General features: G+C 37.9%; 1 long non-coding RNA gene across 1 annotated transcript in view; it reads left to right on the forward strand.

Moving 5' to 3' along the window:
• Positions 1-301: 301 nt before the first annotated feature.
• LOC125965685 (uncharacterized) overlaps positions 302-17,538 on the forward strand; it is an 89,399-nt gene continuing 72,162 nt past the window's right edge. Inside the window, exon 1 of the long non-coding RNA XR_007479917.1 lies at positions 302-633. This is a non-coding gene — a long non-coding RNA (uncharacterized LOC125965685). The remainder of the gene's footprint in view (positions 634-17,538) is intronic.

The following is a 17,538-nucleotide window of genomic DNA, read 5'->3' on the forward strand; positions in this document are numbered from 1 at the left end:
CAGAATTGGAATTGCTGAACCATATGATAGTTCTATTTTTAGTTTTTCAGGAGCCTCCATACTGTTTCTATTAGTAGCTGCAAAAATTTACATTCCCACCAACACTGTACAAAGATTCCCTCTTCTCCACATCCTCATCAACAGTTATAATTTTTGGCTTTTTTTAAATAAAAGCCATCCTAACAGATGTGAGGTGATATCTCACTGAGGTTCTGATTTATTATTTCTCTGATAATTAGTTATGTTGAGCACCTTTTCATACAGATAGGAAATATCTGTTGGTCTTTTGTTATGTCTCATTTGGGAAAATGTCTATTCAATTCCATTGCCCATTTTTTAACCAAGTTATTTGTTTTGTGTGTTTGTTTGTTACTGTGTCATAAGAGTTCCTTATATATTTTGGATAGTAACCCTTCATCATACATATGGTTTGGAGATAGTTTCTCCCATTCCATAAGTTTCCTTTTCATTTTGTTGACTGTTTGCTGTGCACAACTTTTTAGTTTGATTTAGTTTAGTCCCACTTGTCTATTTTTTCTTTAGTTGCCTGTGCTTTTGGTGTCATATCCAGGAAATCACTGCCAAGGCCAACACTGACAGAATCTTAATCTTGGACTTCTAGCCTCCAAAACTGTGAGAAAAAAGTTTCATGTTTTAATCCACACAGTCTGCGGTATTTGTTATGGCAACCCATACAGACTAATATGTCTTTGTTAAATTAGACTTGAATTTTGTAAAATTATTGAAACATGTTTCTTAGATAGAAGCCACCGGGCTTTATCAGGTTTACAAAAGGAAATGGGAAACTAGCCACTAAAGTGAAAGATCCACATGGGCACAGACCTTATTTATACAAAAAAGCATTTATTGAGTGCTTTGAATATGTTAAACACTGTTCTTGGCATTAAGGATATAATAATGAACAGAATAGAGAAAGTACCTGCTCTCATAGAGATTGCATTCTAGTTGAAGAGAAAAATAAGAAGTGTTTAAACAAATAAATGAATTAAATAATTTTGATTAACAATAGTGCCAAGAGAAAAATAAAACAATGCAATGTGATAGAGATGGAGACTAAGCAGGGAGGGGGACAAGTGATGGTCGTCCTCTCTAGGCAGTTGGCATCTGAGCGAAGACAAGGATGAAGTGATAAAGCCAGCTATAAAGATAAGAGACAAAATCATTCTGGGTAGAAGAAAAATCAAAGGCAAAGATCCTGAGGCAGGCACAAGCTTGAAACAGCATGAATGTCCCCTGCGAAATGGCGTATTAGAAGGTGGGCAGGGGGCACAGTGTGTAAGGCCAATGGAAGGAATTAGGAATTCATAAGTATGATACAAAACAATGGAAGCCACTGGAGGGTTAAAAAATGGGGGAAATTATACGATCTGATTTATATTTTTAAAGATCACTTTAGCTATTAGAAGATGAAGGATAAAGAAGGCCACAGGTGATACTGGGAGATGAGTTAGGTGGAAATTGTACTAGATTAGGTGAAAGGTGGTGATGCCTTGGGTTAGAGCAGGTGAGTATAATAGTTGATTTGGTATAACAGATCCAGGTTACATATTTTGGAGGTAGACTCAACACGCTTTCTGAGGTGATATGAGTTGAGGAAAAAAAGAATTAAGAATGACTTTTCTGGTTCTAGGTTTAAGAGACTAAGTAGATGGTGACTGACTTGTATGTCTTATTCAGTCCTCCATATCTCAGTATCTCCATAGCACCATACCTGGCTCAGAGAAGGCCAAATAGATATTTGTGAACCGAGGAGGCAGGGGAAGGGAGAGGAGAGGAGAAAGGAGGAGAGGAGAGGGGACGGGAGGAAAGGACTGCCCTCACTATACCTTCATCCAAAGGAAAACGTCACCATCTCTTGCAAATACCCAACTATTTAAATATAATGACACCCAAGTTTTAAAATATATACTCCATATACACTCAGTATACCTTCCATAAAAGTCAATATAATAAGTATTGTACCTAATAATAACTGTAAAGTATTTCAAAATTCAAAAGCTTTCTAAATAAAAGATTAAATTCTCTTCAATATCGATTTAGTCAAGTATATATTATTTCCTCCTATGCAAAATAATACTATCCATGCTACATGGTCCTTTCTAGAGTCAATTTTGTTTAACCCAAATATCCATTCTCTGACCATGTCTTAGAATAGTTAGTTTATTGTATCACTAAATTTGGAGACAGATTATTTTGAAGACTCAGTCTTCAAATTTATCACTTTAGAACTCAGGTAATAGCCAGAAATTTTTACTTTAATATAAACCTTTTTTTCAGCCTATGTTTGGAATAACCACATTCAATATTTCCTTACTAGAAATTGCTGGAATAACCATTAACTCAAACTTTTGTCTTTTTCTTTTAATTATGCATAAAAGTATAAATGCGAAAATCTGCAGGAGTTGCCATAGCCAGAAGATACCCTATACAGGGAAGTTTAAATTAACATCAGGACTTAAATACGACATATTTCCATGCCTATATTTTAAATGGCAGAATGAATAATGGTTTCACATTGCACATAATAAAGAGGATTAAACAACATGCAGGGTGAATCCGGAAAGTCAAGCCAGTCTTGATCATCAAGTCAACAGGCAAAACATTGTCTGGAAGGTAAAGGGTGGAAGAGCAGGGAGCCGAGGTAGCTGTCCTGGAGTTTTAAAACTCTGGGAGAGTAGGACGGGGGTATTATAGCCTGGCCCACATTAAATGTAATCGTGCTGAATCATGCTAGTCAGAGATATAAAGACTTATCTAATACAGAAGTCCATGAAAGTTTGCCATGTCTGGTAGTAGATATTTAATTTCTTGGTTCCTTGGCGGCAAATTTATTTTTAATTTTGCCAAGCCCTAAGAAGACACTTAAATATTAGTATCTAATTCAGGGTGATTATAGAAGAGTAAAATTTGGAAGAGTCACGGCAGAGAGAAATGATCAAGATGTCCTCCGTCCACAAGCACATTATGCCTGGACACACCGTGTTTGCCAATCTATCTCCCACTGTCTCTACCAGCCAGAGAACAATTCAGCCTGGAGAAATGGGCATGAGCGCACTTCTCAGGAGACCTCTGGGAAAAAAAACACAGTACCTTTTTTGCCTTTGTCACCATTTTCCTCATAAAATGATCTTTAAAAATCAAACCTTTTAAACATCCAGATGATCAGGGGAGTTAAGCTATAACCTCAGACATATGGCTTACTTCCAAGAGCTCAAGAGAACCACCTCTCATTCGCTCCCTATATTTCTTCAGACTCTAAAACCAGACATGACGCAAGATGTTCCAATGGCGCGCTCCAGTGTGACATGGGACAAACTCATGCTAAGCCCTGAGGCACCTAGTCTTCCATGTCCTTTTTTACAGTAGACAGAACTGACAGCTTTGAAAGAATTTTCAGGTTCTCTCCTCCTATGAAAAACTGAGGGAAGCTCTCTTTCCAGAAGTTCCAATAGGAAAATGCAAGGTAAATCAGACCAGCAAGAACACTGCACAGCCTGTGTATAAACAAAGCCTCACAAAACAGCCTTAGAAACCTTCTCAACAACGAAAAGAAAAAAATCAATTTCTTGAGTATCTTTGTATACTTACTGTCTTAATTTGCCTCTACTTTTCACCTACATTGTTAAAATACCTACATCACCTTATCAGCAATTGATTTTATAACTTATTCTATACAAGTCCACTTTCTGGACTTCTCTGGATAGAATGAAGCAGGTGTTTCATGAAATACTGTACAATATAGTAGGTACCTCAAAGTACATTTTTTAAACGCATTAAAATAAATACACTATACAATTACTTTCCTTCATACCATGAAGACTGAGTTTATTTTCAATTGACTGATATTTGCCCATTTTAGGTACCTATTTTTTCCCAATTGGCATAAGAAGAAATGTTGGAAAATCTATGACTTTGCTTAATGCATATTTTGTTCATGGTTATCGATTACCAGGGTGGGGAAACATCTGTTGAGATTGGTGGATACATTTAGTCATCCAAAGTATAGGAGTGGAGATAGCAAAAAACCACAGCAAAGAATCTCAAGGAATATGGCTTTATTTTGCAGCATAGCAAGATTAACCTGTCTCACACAATAGCCCTGGCTGTCATGCTAGGGAGAGGAACACAATTGTTGCTTGCCCTTAGGAAAATACACGAAAAATATAGGCTTATAAAAGCGAGCAGTCTGGACATTTGGTGCTGATTGTTATAAGAAATATTTCATATGTTTAATTCAGCAGCAAAAGTAACATGAGTGGCAGTTAGAATTTTAGACTGCAAGAATGCCAAAAAGAAAGAGAAATAGTAGAAGGAGGTGTAAGAAAAGCAGTTTTAATAAAGTAAAAAATAGGGAGAGGGAATTGAGAAGGGGCAGCTTCCTTTCAACCTCACCTTCTATCACTTTCCAGAGACAGAGTAAGTCAATTATGTACCACAGCATCACCTAATGCAACTCTATTCCCTGGCTGACCTTCTCTGAACACAATTCCCTACAAGATGTCTTGACAAGTTGCCCTACACATCAGCAGAAAAAACTTTTGCTACCTGTAGATCCAGAGAAGCTCATTAGAAACACACCAAGTGTGGCACAGGGCTGTAAATTACTTTAAAATTCTCAGATCTTTCTCTTCTCTCTCAACGTGTACAGATCAATTATTAACATTTTCCATAGAAAAGTGGATAATAATATCTGTTACTATATCACAGCTTTATCAAGTTGCCAGTCATTATACACCACAAAGAAAACAAGTTTACAACCACACTAAACCAACTGTCACCTTGGAAGGAAGGAGGGTGGGGGGAAAGGGAAGGAGACAGGAAAGGAAAAAAAGTGATAAGAACTATTTACTGGGTAAATAAAAAAAATTTTAACAATAATTAATAAGCCAACATTTATTACACTAATTAGTATCTCCTAGAGGGATATAAATGTGTTTATACCAATTAAAGACTGTCTGATATGACAAGAAAATAGCCACATACCGAACATCAAAAGTATGTCTTTCTTCTTTCTCTTCTTCCCTTACTGTAGTGAGCACATGATGAGCACATGAAGGAAGGTAGAATAATTCATTATTTTGTCTCCCACAGCTTTGTATCTTCAACTTTTTTTTTGAATAAATACAAAGTCATAAATTAGCTTGTAGCAAAACAGAATTAATTGAATGTCTTAAGTAAGACCATCAAACCAAGGTCTGAGTCAATTTATCTGCCTAAGATTTTGCTAATGTAGTTTCAGCTCATTAGGGTGAGAGTTGATGCTAAGGATGGGATATTATTAGACATAGAAAGGGAAAACATAAGATCAGGAAAATCTGACTTGCTATGTTTTCACAAGAGAATTCCTTGAAGGTTATCTGACGTGTGCTACAAATCATAAAACAGCTCCCCTTCAAACAGTAATCCATGATTGAAAAAATGAAGATGCTTTCATAGAATCTGAAGATATCTACACATATACTGACACTGAGAAGGCTCTGCCCTTCATTCTCTCAAAAGCCCTTGCCAGAAAACGTCTTAGAAATACTGTGTGGAACTGTGTGTGTGTGTGTGTGTGTGTGTGTGTGTGTGTGTATAACAGCAACACACACACATATATAACAAAATATATTTAAGAAAAAGCAAAATACACTCTATGTATGCGTATTATACATAAAGAGGGAGACCTTATTCTGATTGTTTCCTTAAAAAATAAATTTTTCAGGCATCCAAGTGAAACAAGAGTCATTGTACACAGTAAGAAAGACACAACAGCAAAGTTATGGGGGAGGGAGATTTTCCCTGCATTTCTAGTAACAGAATAAATACTAGTCTGTGATTCTTCCAGCAAAAAGGCTTCCCCACAGGAGAACTTAAGACAGTCACTGAACATTCTGCCTGACCCAGATCAGGCAACAGTTGCACAAATGCCTGGTTCTGCTCCATCCCCACATTTCATTAATGTGAGCCCTCTCCTTACAGACAAGGTAACACGATCTTGCCACTCCTAGCACAACTACTTGTAATAAGTCACAGTAAATTGAGGAAAATCAAAATGTTAGACTAAGGCTTAAGTAATATCAGTTGGGCCCAAAGACACCAGGCTTATGAGTAGATTTTTCATTTGGCTGATCCAAATATTAAAGAATCCAGATAAATGGAGCAAAATATCATCAAGGCTGCATAGCTGGAATAAAATGTCCAGAAGTAGTAAAAAGTCTGGCTTGGTAAACAAGTGAAGTTACTTACCAGATCTGACCACGGTCCAGTTATGTAATCTCTCAGCTTCATCCTCATCACAGTGTCCCCATCATCCAGAGAACAGCATCCATAATACACATACGTTTGTGTGATGATTAGAATAGATGATGTAATCAAAGCACGTAGCACAATGCACATGACAAGCACTTGATACATGTCAGCTACAGTATTTTTATTATTTACTAGATAAATTCTCATTTCTCATTTCACTTAGCCTTTTCGTATACCCTATGATGGTGTAATAGAGCACTTGTTAAATACTCCCTGTAACTTTGAACACAACAACAACAATACTTAGCCTTCATCATGATTTATAAAACTTAATTGGTTTCAAAAATCAGGTTTAAAAAACCTAACTTGATAGACTTTTTATTTCTCTTCTGCTGGTGCTGAAAAACCAATGGCTGAAGCAGCTCCGTATACCAGCGAGATCTGTGACATGTTCAACTTCATGATACATATACTCTGCACAGCCTCAGATTTTCATAGGTTAAGCATGTTGAATTTTGCAATAACAAAAAATCCAAAATAAAAATATATATTTATATATGTATAAACATATATGCATATGTATGCAAAAATTCCTGTCATTTGAAAGGCTTTATATAATCTCTTAAGTATGGAATGTTTTATACAACTACCACTTTGTATTTTACACCCCTTTAAAACTTTCATATTTCCAGTTGAGTTGAAATTGTAATTAGTGCGAATTTCTAAAATTTATACTCTGGTAGGGAAAGAGTGTCACTATTTGTCAGAATTAGAGATGACCTTGCCCAAAGTGGGGAAACAAAAGATTGTTTATTTGGGGTGAATTTATATTCATGGCCAGCAAAATATTTCTCTGGTGCTTCAGACTCTCCTCTCTGGTACTGTGAGAAGGCAACTTTGGTTAGTTGCTCCCACTCACATCTGAGCAGAGCTGCAATAACAGCAAATGGTCCTTGGAAATCACAATCACATTAGGCTGCTGTTCAAATAGCTTTTAGGGTTGCGATAATAGGAGACATTCCTAATAACTGGTGACTCTGTGAGACCCTGCCCAGAAGGCCTCCAAATGGCAGCACACAATTTAAATTTTAATCTGGAAACAGTGGAAATGATGAGATTCCAGCTGGGGACCTTCTGGTCTGAGAGCCAGTGTTCAGCCTCCCCATTAGATGCCCCAAAGGTCCATTGAGTTGCTGAGTGAATGCCCTTACTCTTCTTACTCTTTCCCGCTTCATGCCCATCTCCCACCTGACTCCCCAGACAGAAGCAAGCTGCGTTTCGTTGCTTCCACAGAAGCTTTATTGGAGCTGATGAAGCATTCCCACATTGCTGTGACCCAACAAACGCATTTGCTTGAGATAAGTGGCATATTTTCATCTTTCTGACAAGTGATAACTTTCTGAACTTTTTTCCTTCCATGTGCTGGGTGGGCTTTGGGACATACGTATCCACTTAAAGCGTCAACTGAAAGCTGGCAGATGCATGCCATGGGCAGGAGGAAAGCACTTTATTTTTTCCTACAATAAGCAATAACCCTTAGTATAATAACTCAACACAAGTTAAATAGCTAAAGGGAACATTAGTGGGACCCTGTCAGCATAGAAAAGAACAGCTGGCCATGTTAGTAATCACTGCATGTCATTACTCGGGAAGTCCACTCCTAATTCTACTACCAACTTGTATTTCCTGAGTGTTTAGGCAGTATCACACGACAGATAAGAAAGTATCATAATAGGACATTGGAGGCAAAAGTCTAGATGTTGGTAATTGGCAATGTCAGATTTGGTTTCCAATGAACAGAAAGGAAAAGTATCTTACTAACTGAAATAAAGTTGGGAAGAAAATTTTGAAGACTCCTGCAATAGTATCTCTCTCGTATCTCTGTCTAAATCATTTTTAATAGGAAATTTTTTATCCCCGATGTATAACAATGACTCCCAAGAATGGTGATTTGTCTCTCAGACTAGGAGTGTGAATCTAACGAAAGGATGAACATTAATATCTGGATGCCTGGAATACTCGAGTGAAACTCATCTGCTTCCACTGGGCTCCATTAGGAAATCTATTCCAGTACCCCACTACCCTCGGCAGCAGAACTAGAAAGTTGTTTTGATTTTTTTAAACCACACACAGGAGCAAATTTCTACAAGGTGGAAATGGGAATAAAAACCAGTGTTTTGGAATTTTTTCTTTGCAGATAGTCATCAAATGAGTTACAATATTTGCTAACAGAGGGTAATTTGAATTATCCACGGATAGTTCAAAAACACAAAGAGTTCATTACCCAGATATCTCTATTTAAAATAGATTTGCTTTTGTTCATCAGTGCAGTGCACATGGCTGGGAAATGGCAAAGTGCCAGAATGAAACTGCTCCTAATTTTCAGAGGAGGCCACCAGCTAATTACACAGACTGCAGGTGTGAAGAGAGAAGCTCAAAGTAATCAATAGCAGTAATTAATCTGCTAGACTGGAGCTAAAGAGCTAACAGCTGGACATCAGAAACGGACACATGCAACAAGATCAGCAATAATTACCTCTTTAAATATTGAATTTCCATAGCAACAATTAGGCTTATAAATAAAGGCTGGAAACCAAGGCTTTGAGGCATGACACTGCATGGCAAACGCAACATTCCTCAAATCGACCCTTTCAATAAAACACCAACAATATGCTTGGGTCAGGTTGACCAGTTTCCAGGGTGGGAAGAAGCTGAAAGTAGCTCCTCCAGCCTTAGCTTTCTTGGCAGCTGGCCACTGGCTATCAGACCTGAGTCACAAAGATGGCCCTAGAAGTTTGCTTTGGGCAAGAAAGAGAGCAATGCCCTTCCACGTCACCTAGCACCACAGAGCTACCAGCTACAAGACAGGTTTCTCATTTGTGAAATGTGTTCCTTTTTTAAAATCACAAAACCTGTAAGCAAGCTGTTTAACTAAGGTGCTGGACCTATCACTCTTGAACAAAGCAGGGTTTTTTCAAAACCAATATGACAAACAAGAGACCCAGATATTGAGGCCTCTGTGACAATCTTTTGTTTTGTGGAAAGAATAAAGGAAACTTTTTCTTAGTGGGTTTGGTATTATTTGCGAGTCAATGGAAAAGTGGAGGGTAGTTGTTATTAATGTGAAATAAATGCCTGACACTAAGATCTTCATTAATTTGAGCCTATTATCGTTTTGTTTGATGAAGCAAAAGAGGCATAGGGAGGCGAAAGACTTGCCAGGACCCCATAGCCAATAGATGGGAGATGGGAGGGCCATAATTTGAACTCAGCCCTGGGAGTTTTTAAGATATTTCAGCAAAGCACTCAGACATCTTTGGGAAGGAAATATGTTCTCTAAAACACTGCAAATTATTGTTATGATTTGAAATGCAATTTAAATTACGTTGTTTATGTTCTATCACTGCCACAAAAAGTCAGCGATAGTTTGATTACTCAATAAATATCTGTTTAATTTTCTTTCACGCTTTTTCGTTTTGATGTTAGTTCACAACTTCCATAGCCCTTCTGCAAGCAAATAAGCGTTCCACAGAAAAACATGATGAACAATAATCACCAATCATTTATTTAACCAGAATCAAATAACAGAATAACTCTGCAGTATGGAGTTAGCCAGCACATTTCATCTTAATCATTATCAAAATAGAGCAGTCTTTATTGAGATCCTATCCTCTGCAAGGCACTTTTCATGCATTATCTCATTTAATTCTCATGATAATACTATAAACTATATAATATAATTAACACCCATTCACACTTGAGAAAAATGAGCCTCAGAGAGATTAAGCAATACTCCCACGGATACATCTATCAGTACAAGCTTCCTTGAGTTAGAAATTATAGTCCATCTATACTTGATCTACTTCCATGCTACGCCCCCCTGTATTGTCACTTTTTTACTAATTATGATGACCTTGTACTTTGGATCTGGATTTGCTACACCTTTCTTTCTAGTTAGACACCAACTGCTTAAGAAATAATACATGAAACAGATACGAAGACGAGCATTCTAAGAGGTGCGATAGATTGGTCATATGGTTAAGAGCTTAGACCCTGAAATTAAACTCAGAGTTTGAATTCCAGCTCCAACAGTTGGTAGCTCTGTAATTATGGTTACTCAACCTCCCTGTAAAATGGGCATAATAACAGAACCTTCATAGTGTTGTTAAGGACTGAGAGAGTTTAGGCAATTAGCACAGACCTGGCATACAAAAGAAGCTCCTTTACCAGTAAAATGTTACCATTGCTGTTTTTCTAATCTCTGCTATCTCATCCACCAACTCTTTATTCCAATCACTCCTTTTTATTTCCACCATCATTAATCCAGGTCAAGGCCCTTACTCCTCTAATCATGCCTTTTTCATCTCCTTGCCCCTGGCACCTCTAGCACATTGCCTACATGGACAAGGAAAGTGCTGATTCTTACTATTGCATAAGTGTGGGAATGAAGGAAGCACATCAGTACCTGTACTTAAGCACACGAATTTGTGAAGGCCAAGACTCACTCAGATGGCCTCAATATCACCACAGATATGTCCCTCAGTGACACAAGTTCTAAAACAACAGCCAACTCTTGGAAGACTATCCAAGATTGTATAACCGTGTCCCACTCCAGAATCTGTCAGTGGAACGGAAGTGAAACTTAGGAACATGATAAGGCTAGGTACACAAACTTTAACTTGTACAACACATGGAGATGTATGTGAACTTTGACTGCTCTCAAGCTAAACGGCTTTGCAACTGCATGTTCAGTATACAACACACACACATACACACACGCACATGCACGCGCACACACACACACACACACCCCTTCTTACATTAATTCCTTACTCCCACCATTAGTTGCGGGAATCTGAGGTGTGTAAGCAATAGTGACAAATACAGGAAAAGGGATTTTTTTGCTCTAACAGAGCAAAAAAATAAAAATAAGAACTTACCAATTGAATCAGTATACTTCTTTCAGTATTAATCTGTTCCCTAAATAATAAATGTATTATTTTACCAAACTAATTGAAACATGCTATTTTTCTTATTAGTTATCTATTTTATATGTATTAGTATATATATATGTCAATCCCAATCTCCCAATTCATCCCATCACCACCACCACCTCCCCACTTTCCCCCCTTGGTGTCCATACTTTTGTTCTCTACATCTGTCTATTTCTGCCTTGCAAACCAGTTCATCTGTACCATTTTTCTAGATTCCATATATATGCGTTAATATACAATATTTGTTTTTCTCTTTCTGACTTACTTCACTCTGTAGGACAGTCTCTAGGTCCATCCACATCTCTAGAAAAATGACCCAATTTCGTTCCTTTTTATGGCTGAGTAATATCTCATTGTATATATGTACCACATCTTCTTTATCCATTCGTCTGTCAATGGGCATTTAGGTTGCTTCTATGACCGGGCTATTGTAAATAGTGCTGCAATGAACATTGGGGTGCATGTGTCTTTTTGAATTATGGTTTTCTCTGGGTATATGCCCAGTAGTGGGATTGCTGGGTCACAAGATAATTCTATTTTTAGTTTTTTAAGGAACCCCCATACTGTTCTCCATAGTGGCTGTATCAATTTACATTCCCACCAACAGTGCAAGAGGGTTCCCTTTTCTCCACACCCTCTCCAGCATTTGCTGTTTGTAGATTTTCTGATGATGCCCATTCTAACTGGTGTGAGGTGATACCTCACTGTAGTTTTGATTTGCATTTCTCTAATAATCAGTGATGCTGAGCAGCTTTTCATGTGCCTCTTGGCCATCTGTATGTCTTCTTTGGAGAAATGTCTATTTAGGTCTTCTGCCCATTTTCGGATTGGGTTGTTTGTTTTTTTAATATTGAGCTGCATGAGCTGTTTATATATTTTGGAGATTAATCCCTTGTCCGTTGATTCGTTTGCAAATATTTTCTCCCATTCTGAGGGTTGTCTTTTTGTTTTGTTTATAGTTTCCTTTGCTGTGCAAAAGCTTTTAGGAAACATGTAATTTTTTGACTTCTCTCAGATGTTGGGTCAGAAAACTGAGGGAACGAAGGATGTTGTTCTGAATAAGGGAACTAATTTTACATCTTTTCACTCTTATGTCAGTCTTTAAAGTACAAAATTTTGCTGTATTGAAGAAATTTCTATAGATAAAACAGCCATGATCGCCTCATGTTAAACATCATTCCAGTTTTATATATAAAAACAGTGGGTGATTCCTTTATAAATAATAAAACCATATTAATTTGTACAAATTCACTCATTCCAAATTCGTTAACTGAATAGGCACTTTGTTAAAGTTTGATATTTAAACTATCATTGGGGAAAGATAAGTAAATCAATAGCATTTGGAGAAGAATACTTATCGCCAAACTGTCTCCATAGAAGACAGAGACAGACTTCCACGCCACTGTTCAACAAGGAATAGTTGGGGAGGAACACTTCCAGCCTCTCTGTCTGTATGAGAAGAGAAGCAATTTCTTCTTTTTTTTTTTTCGGTACGTGGGCCTCTCATTGTTGTGGCCTCTCCCGTTGCGGAGCACAGGCTCCGGACACGCAGGCTCAGCGGCCATGGCTCACAGGCCCAGCCGCTCCGTGGCATGCGGGATGTTCCCAGACCCGGGCATGAACCCGTATCCTCTGCATCAGCAGGCGGACCCCCAACCACTGCACCACCAGGGAAGCCCAAGAAGAGAAGCAATTTAACTGACACAAGAATCAAGGGCAAAGGACACATAGACAAAGAGAGAAATAAACAGTGAAGGCATACAATGCATTTGGAATATTTCCTCCTGGAAAACTTTATCTAGTATTTAGTGGCAGATGGATTTTGGAAGATGAAAGTAGATCATAACAATACAGTATGTAATTTTATCTGAATATGACACTAAGAGAAACTTGTTTTCCGTAGAAGTTGGCAAAGATTGTGTAACAATGTTAAACACCAGAGATTCTCCTTTTTGAAAAAAAAAAATTCAAATCAAAGAAAAGTGAAGGTTTGGTTGCCATACTAAATCCAAAAGGAAATAAACTATTACTGGTGATTCCCTACGCTGGCTAACCATTAGACCAAGGGCTGGTAAACTATAACCATAAGTCAAATCCGTGTCTTCTGCCATTTGTTCTTTATTTTTTGTTTTTCTGCTCCTTAATTATGTTTTTAATCTACTTTTATTGTAGTAAAATATACATAACAAACATCCACCATTTACGTTTCCTCAGTGCAATTCAATGGCATTAAGTACATTCACATTGTTATGCAATCATCAGAACCATCTATCTCCAGAATTTTTCATCATCCCAAACCAAAATTTTGTATCTATTAGACAATAACTCCCCATTTCTCCCCTCCCCAGCCCCTGGTAACCATGATTCTACTTTCTTTCTCTATGAATTTGACTACTCTAGATACTTCATATAAGTGGAATCATACAATGTTTGTCCTTTTGTGTCAGGCTTATTTCACTTCCATAATGTTCTCAAAGTTCACCCATGTTGTAGCATGTGTCAGAATTGCATTCCTTTTTAAGGCTGAATATGTTCCATTGTATGTATGTACCACATTTTGCTTATCTGTTCATTTACTGATAAAAGCTTGTGCTGCTTCCACCTTTTGGCAATTGTGAATAATGCTGCTCCGAACATGGGTGTACAAGTATCTGTTCAAGTCCCTGCTTTTGATGTTTTGGGTACATGTCTAGGATGAAATTTCTAGATCATATGGTATTTCTATGTTTAATTGTTTGAGGAACCTGCTGCCTGTTGTAAATAAAGTTTTACTGGAACACAGCCATGCTCATTTGTCTACGTGTTGCCTATGGTTACTTTCAGGCTACAATGGTAGAGTTGAGTGGTTATAACAGAGAGCACATGGCCCACAAAGTCTGAAATACTTACTTTCTTGCCCTTTACAGAAAAAGTTTGCCAACACCTGCATTGTATCTCCAGGCACTTATAAAAATACAGATGCCTGGGCACTCTCAGACACTTTGAATCAGAATCTCCAGGGGAGGGAGCTACAAAGCTGTATTTTATATATTCTTTCAAAATGATTCTGAGACAGCTAGTCTCTGAGTCAGCACTTGGGGACCCCTGAACTAAGAGGACCTCCAGAAACTGGTAAAAAAAAATCCAACTGCCCTAAATGTTAGCTACTATAGTATTCACTGAATCTCAGCATTTAATAAACTCCTAATGCATACCTAATCCTTGAAAGCATGTATATTGAGGATTCAGCACAAGCTAAGCTTGATTTAAAACTTGTGTCTGGGGCTTCCCTGGTGGCACAGTGGTTAAGAATCCGCCTGCCAATGCAGGGGACACGGGTTCGAGCCCTGGTCCGGGAAGATCCCACATGCCGCAGAGCAACTAAGCCCCGTGCCACAACTACTGAGCCTGTGCTCTTGAGCCCGCGTGCCACAACTACCGAGCCCACGTGCAATAGCTACTGAAGCCCGCGCACCTAGAGCCCATGCTCCACAGCAAGAGAAGCCACCGCAATGAGAAGCCCGCACAGTGCAACGAAGAATAGCTCCGGCTCGCTGCAACTAGAGAAAGCCCGTGCACAGCAACGAAGACCCAATGCAGTCAAAAATAAAATAAATAAGAAATTTTTTTTAAAATCTCAAATAAAGGGAAACTTTATTAAAAAAAAAAAAAAGACTTGTGTCTGAAAGATGAACAGTCTGGGAACTGAAGTGAGCCTGATTTTAGACAGATGTATTATAACACATACAAGAGGACGTATTTTAATGGCCTCCCTCTTATTGATCCATGTAATGAGTGAGCAGAATTTCTTCGTCTCAGTAGTCTGTCATATCTCTTTAACTCAGCATCTCTAAACCTCTGACCTATTGACAGCTTTTCTACTTTTTAGTCTGTGCTGTTTTGTTTTGCTCTGCATTTTCTGAGTCAGCTCATCAATTTCACTCTCCTTTCTGGGGATCTCGTGTCTCTCTGTCCATGTTAACACTGGTGTGTGTTCATTTTTGAGATTAAGGAGGTGAAGCCCTATCTATGCTTTTCTCTCCTTTCAGATGTTCTTTTTCAATTCTTTGCATGAATCCACAGAAAACATTCACACCACTGTGGCCTTGTGAGCCAAATCACACTCAAACCAGACATCACAGTTACAGCACACACCATATCCCACTGAAGCAAATATAATTTAATGACAATCTCTTTGGATTATAAAAGTAAACATTCTAGCACAATCAAAGTCACTCTTATCTCAGGCAATATTCATTATGAATTAATAGTACGAACTAAGAATTTAGATTTTCTTAAGATATCATTAAATAAATGGACTGGAGCTATAATTGATTAGGGCTAAAATCTTGGCAGCAGCATATAACCAAAACCAGTAATAATTATATGAAAAATGTACTTTAATATGCATTTAGTCAAGTTAACAAATCCCTATTAGGCATTGAAGAAGCAGAAATGAACAAAGCATAGTTCAGTGATCCTCAGCCTTACTGAGAACAATTACAATGTTAGGATTTTTGACAACATACTAAAGGAGCTGAAGTTCATCCACCACACACGTGGTCATCCTTCATAATTATGTAGATGTTTGAGTACATCTATGAACTTCCCTGACTGTGACTTCTTTTATTATCCTACAGAAATACATGTCCCAGAAATCAAGCCATCTTTCTTGATTTCCACTTGGTGTTGTACTCTATTACCTAATACACCCAGCTGCACCCACTCTGCACTGATTTATATCAGCTAAATCCTCACCCATCAGACGGTACTAAACAGTACGGACCCTCAAAGACAGCAAATATTTTATATCCTTATTAAATGTTGATGGTACAGTTATAAACAGTTTAAATGTTTAATAGAAAAAAAGCAAAGTCAGTGTTTAACCTTTTTTTCCCTTCATGACTGAGGCTCATTTTCTTGAACTTCATTTACTATTCTAAAACCCTCAAATGCTTCTCTAGTGCTATAGACTGTTTCCAGTGGCCCTGATTTCCTGCACTTTTAAAAATCTTCTCATTCATTCTCAGGTTAGCTGCTATCTGTCTTTCTTTTTGGATACAGTGATATACTGGAAAATCCATGGGCTTTGAGGTCAACAGACCTGGTTCCAAATTGAGCTCACCACTGATTAGTTGTATAATCCTGTGCAACTTTATTAAATTCTCTGAGCCTCAGTTTCCTCACCCATAAAATGTGGGTATTAAAACTTCATTTGAGAGGGGTCTTTTTAAGATTTAAAAATTAGAATTTAAGGTGTAAAATGCAACATTATGCATAAGGACGTCCTCAAAAAAAGCAACTATTACCATTCTTTTTACTAGTCTTGCTCAAATTACATTAGTCTCCCCTCTAATCTTTCTATTCATATCCTGCTCCCTTCTGCATGTAACCCTATTTCAAACCATTATCAACACTGCTACAGGTGTGGCTTTTCTACAATATGATTCTGCTTCATTTCCTACCCTGCTGAAAGTCATTCAACAGCTCACTAACACTTTATCACAAACGTAACTCCACTTGGAGTTCCCTGCAAGGGACTGTATTAGCTTCCTACTGCTGCTGTAACAAATTACCAAGAATTTAGTAGCTTGAAAAACACAGATTTATTACCTCATAGTTATGAAGGTCAGAAGCCTAAAATCAAGGTGTTGGTAGGGCTTCATTCCTTCTGGTGGCTCTTTGGGAAAATCTGATATCTTGCCTTTTTGAGCTTCTCAAGTCCATCTGCATTCCTTGGCTCCTGGCCCCTTTCTCCAGCTTCAAAGCCAGCAGTGTAGCATTTTCATATCTCTCTCTGACTCTGACCTCCTTTCTGTCTCCCTCTTCCACTTTAAAGAATCCTTGTGATTTATCCGGTTTATCTGATATACAGATTATACAGATTTATCTGTACAATCCAAGAAAACCTCCTTATTTTAAAGTCAGCTGACTAGTAAACTTAATTTCACCTGCAACTTTAATTTCCCCATGCTATGCAATATACATGTCCACAAGTTCCAGGGGTTAAGATGTGGCCACCTTTGGGAGTAGCGGGGGGGACATTATTCTGCCTACAAGGGCCATGTTTTTCCTTTGCCCCTATGCCTTCACACATGCTGTTCCATCATATTATTAATGCTCTTCCCCTGCTTTTCCATCTGAGTCAATCTCCTTCCATTGAGACTCAAATCAAGTATCAACTCATTCCATAGGCTCTCATAACCCTAGCCCTATCTGTATTATATTCCTCATTTCTATGCTTATCTAACACTCTACTTATTACTCAATAATAGCTCTACAATTGAAGTTATAACTATTGATTTATATACAT

The sequence above is a fragment of the Orcinus orca genome, chromosome 10 (assembly GCF_937001465.1).
Source record: "Orcinus orca chromosome 10, mOrcOrc1.1, whole genome shotgun sequence".
NCBI lineage: Eukaryota > Metazoa > Chordata > Mammalia > Artiodactyla > Delphinidae > Orcinus > Orcinus orca.